The sequence below is a fragment of the Anopheles coluzzii genome (genome assembly GCF_943734685.1).
Source record: "Anopheles coluzzii chromosome X unlocalized genomic scaffold, AcolN3 X_unloc_57, whole genome shotgun sequence".
NCBI classification, from domain to species: Eukaryota; Metazoa; Arthropoda; class Insecta; order Diptera; family Culicidae; genus Anopheles; species Anopheles coluzzii.
Genome location: NW_026054488.1, coordinates 20,001 through 25,000, shown reverse-complemented (window position 1 = coordinate 25,000; position 5,000 = coordinate 20,001).

Sequence of the window (5,000 nt, the reverse complement as noted above, 5' to 3'; positions counted from 1 at the left end):
GTGACCGGTTGAGATGAGCATTTTAAGCATGCAAGCACTTAATTGCAACTTTTCCTACAAAAACTAGGTACGTACACGTAGATTGTATCAACATGGACATCCATGATTGCGTACGCCCGGGCTGCGCCCTCCGTGTTGTACTTTCCCTGATTGGTACACAATTTTGGTGCAAGTGTACCAACATCGACATCTATGAACGCGTACGCTCGAGCTGCACCCTCCGTCTTGTACTTTCCCTGATCGGTACACAGTTTTGGTGCACGGCTATCCCGAAAGGCAACTTGTACCAACATCGACATCCATGAACGCGTACGTAGCGTACTTTCCCTGATCGGTACACAATGTTGGTGCACGGCATAGGAAATGGGCTTAAAATGGTCAAACTCAATCCATTTCCACTAAAGATAGTCAATAACAGCTGTGCCGATGAAGTAGGGCACGATGCAAGTCAATGTTATTTAATGAATTACATGTTCACCATACATTTCAGTACAAAATTGCTCGGTCAGACCTACAAAGTGCTATATCTCGAATACTAAACGTCGCAGATGGGTGTCGTAGAACAATTTTAAGTTCGTCTAACGATTCTACATCCGATTCTGGATAGTGGTTTTTCGACCACTTTTCAACATTTTGTGACACCCCGAACCTAGGGGCAGCTCCCTAGCTTTTTTCAAAAATGTGCACCGAACGGGCCAGAGAGCTCGAGTAGTCGAAAATTTTTTTTTTGCTAAAACCCTTCAAAACGTGTCAGGAACGCACCCTAGATGATGAAAAGTGCAACCAGAACGTCAATCGACAACATGCCCGGGGGTACAAATTTGCTCTACGCGTCCCTAGGTAGGGTACTTTTTCATACAAACATCAAAGTGTACGGTGCACAAAGTGCGCGGAACAAAAATTGCTCGGTCAGACCTAGGACGGGCCATATCTCGAATACTAAACGTCGCAGATGGGTGTCGTAGAACAATTTTAAGTTCGTCTAACGATTCTACATCCGATTCTGGATAGTGGTTTTTCGACCACTTTTCAACATTTTGTGACACCCCCGAACCTAGGGGGCAGCTCCCTAGCTTTTTTCAAAAATGTGCACCGAACGGGCCAGAGAGCTCGAGTAGTCGAAAATTTTTTTTTTGCTAAAACCCCTCAAAACGTGTCAGGAACGCACCCTAGATGATGAAAAGTGCAACCAGAACGTCAATCGACAACATGCCCGGGGGTACAAATTTGCTCTACGCGTCCCTAGGTAGGGTACTTTTTCATACAAACATCAAAGTGTACGGTGCACAAAGTGCGCGGAACAAAAATTGCTCGGTCAGACCTAGGACGGGCCATATCTCGAATACTAAACGTCGCAGATGGGTGTCGTAGAACAATTTTAAGTTCGTCTAACGATTCTACATCCGATTCTGGATAGTGGTTTTTCGACCACTTTTCAACATTTTGTGACACCCCGAACCTAGGGGCAGCTCCCTAGCTTTTTTCAAAATGTGCACCGAACGGGCCAGAGAGCTCGAGTAGTCGAAAAATTTTTTTTTGCTAAAACCCCTAAAAACGTGTCAGGAACGCACCCTAGATGATGAAAAGTGCAACCAGAATGTCAATCGACAACATTCCCGGGGGTACAAATTTGCTCTACGCGTCCCTAGGTAGGGTACTTTTTCATACAAACATCAAAGTGTACGGTGCACACAGTGCGCGGAACAAAAATTGCTCGGTCAGACCTAGGACGGGCCATATCTCGAATACTAAACGTCGCAGATGGGTGTCGTAGAACAATTTTAAGTTCGTCTAACGATTCTACATCCGATTTCTGGATAGTGGTTTTTCGACCACTTTTCAACATTTTGTGACACCCCGAACCTAGGGGCAGCTCCCTAGCTTTTTTCAAAAATGTGCACCGAACGGGCCAGAGAGCTCGAGTAGTCGAAAATTTTTTTTTTTGCTAAAACCCCTCAAAACGTGTCAGAACGCACCCTAGATGATGAAAAGTGCAACCAGAACGTCAATCGACAACATGCCCGGGGGTACAAATTTGCTCTACGCGTCCCTAGGTAGGGTACTTTTTCATACAAACATCAAAGTGTACGGTGCACACAGTGCGCCGGAACAAAAATTGCTCGGTCAGACCTAGGACGGGCCATATCTCGAATACTAAACGTCGCAGATGGGTGTCGTAGAACAATTTTAAGTTCGTCTAACGATTCTACATCCGATTCTGGATAGTGGTTTTTCGACCACTTTTCAACATTTTGTGACACCCCGAACCTAGGGGCAGCTCCCTAGCTTTTTTCAAAATGTGCACCGAACGGGCCAGAGAGCTCGAGTAGTCGAAAATTTTTTTTTTGCTAAAACCCCTCAAAACGTGTCAGGAACGCACCCTAGATGATGAAAAGTGCAACCAGAACGTCAATCGACAACATGCCCGGGGGTACAAATTTGCTCTACGCGTCCCTAGGTAGGGTACTTTTTCATACAAACATCAAAGTGTACGGTGCACAAAGTGCGCGGAACAAAAATTGCTCGGTCAGACCTAGGACGGGCCATATCTCGATACTAAACGTCGCAGATGGGTGTCGTAGAACAATTTTAAGTTCGTCTAACGATTCTACATCCGATTCTGGATAGTGGTTTTTCGACCACTTTTCAACATTTTGTGACACCCCGAAACCTAGGGGCAGCTCCCTAGCTTTTTTCTAAAATGTGCACCGAACGGGCCAGAGAGCTCGAGTAGTCGAAAAATTTTTTTTGCTAAAACCCCTAAAAACGTGTCAGGAACGCACCCTAGATGATGAAAAGTGCAACAGAATGTCAATCGACAACATTCCCGGGGGTACAAATTTGCTCTACGCGTCCCTAGGTAGGGTACTTTTTCATACAAACATCAAAGTGTACGGTGCACACAGTGCGCGGAACAAAAATTGCTCGGTCAGACCTAGGACGGGCCATATCTCGAATACTAAACGTCGCAGATGGGTGTCGTAGAACAATTTTAAGTTCGTCTAACGATTCTACATCCGATTCTGGATAGTGGTTTTTCGACCACTTTTCAACATTTTGTGACACCCCGAACCTAGGGGCAGCTCCCTAGCTTTTTTCAAAAATGTGCACCGAACGGGCCAGAGAGCTCGAGTAGTCGAAAATTTTTTTTTTGCTAAAACCCCTCAAAACGTGTCAGGAACGCACCCTAGATGATGAAAAGTGCAACCAGAACGTCAATCGACAACATGCCCGGGGGTACAAATTTGCTCTACGCGTCCCTAGGTAGGGTACTTTTTCATACAAACATCAAAGGTGTACGGTGCACAAAGTGCGCGGAACAAAAATTGCTCGGTCAGACCTAGGACGGGCCATATCTCGAATACTAAACGTCGCAGATGGGTGTCGTAGAACAATTTTAAGTTCGTCTAACGATTCTACATCCGATTCTGGATAGTGGTTTTTCGACCACTTTTCAACATTTTGTGACACCCCGAACCTAGGGGCAGCTCCTAGCTTTTTTCAAAATGTGCACCGAACGGGCCAGAGAGCTCGAGTAGTCGAAAAATTTTTTTTTGCTAAAACCCCTCAAAACGTGTCAGGAACGCACCCTAGATGATGAAAAGTGAAACCAGAACGTGAAACGACAACTTTGTTGGGGGTACCCTTTTTACTCTACGGGCCACTAGCTTAGGCGCGCCAACAGCGCTTTCCTCTCGGGTTCCCATTTTTTGCCCTCCTGGGATTATGATCATTTACTCATTGCCTACTATAGGGAAGGTACCTTGCTCCGAGGTCAAAAATGAAGATTTCACCAAATCGTAGTTTTAACCTCTATTTAGTCGTAGGAGCATGGTTTGCAGTGTCCGTGGGTCATATAAGCCCCCGTTTGGGTCATACGTCCCCTCCCCGATGAAAATCGTCATATGACTATAGGCCGAACTTATGAAGCAAAAGTGGTGTCTGGTGGGTTCTGCCGATGATCTTAACCTATGATTTTGAGTTTCCACTCTTTCAAAACGTTTCCTGGAGCAGTACATCACGGGTCTACGGACCCAAAGACTTCGTTGCGATGGTTTCAAGCATAAAAGTTGTAACAGTTAAGGGTTTTTAATACGCGTATATTAAATCATTGCTTGAAACTAAGCTTCGTTGTCTTTAAACTCTGCAAGACCAATCGAACTTCTTAGGGAAACTCGAAGCATTCACGCTAAGCTGGTGGTGCAGGGCACATAGCGTGATGAAACCGGGTTTCCCTAACCAATGTGGCATATTTTTTCCCTGAGAGTGAAGCTCAGACCCACGTAGGGGAGAGCGAAGTGGAACTTTAATGTTCAATGCAGCAAATGTTCGCCATGCGGATAAACAAGTTGGAATAGTTCAATGTAGTGTAATGCAAACACGAATCGCAAATAACGATACGGGACCCAGAAGCAATTCTGCGGATCCCTCGGGGAGTGGTGAGTTGATATAAATTAGAGGTGAAAGTCCAAGTTGTTCGAGCTCCGGCTCGGCAGCCGATACGAGGTTCCTGTTGAGCTTGTTTGTACATCGCGCAGAGGCGCCGTTCGGTTCTAGCAATGATTCCCGCCACCATGTTCCATGCGTGCAGAGATCCGTTAGAGCTCGTTCAATGTGTCCCGCCGTGATTACGAAAAAGTCCAACAGTTGACTTAGTTGGGTGTGCGTCAAGTAATCGCGCAGAGATGCCGATCGGTTCCTAGCAATGTTTCCCGTCACAAGGTGGTATTGGCACCTGTGCAGAGTGGCCGTTAGCAATGTCTCCCGTATCACGGTGGTGTACCATCACTAGTGCAGAGTGACCGCTAGCAATGTCTCCCGTCACAAGGTGGTAGCCCAGAAGTGCAGAGAAGCCGCTGTAGCAAAGTCTCCCGTATCACGTTGGAGTTCTTCCACTAGTGCAGAGAGATCGCTGAACCGTTCAATGTGTCCCGTCGTGGTGTGCTTGTACCGAGCACGTAGGATACACCTTGCTTTGTTGGTTTGGGATAGGAGTGGTC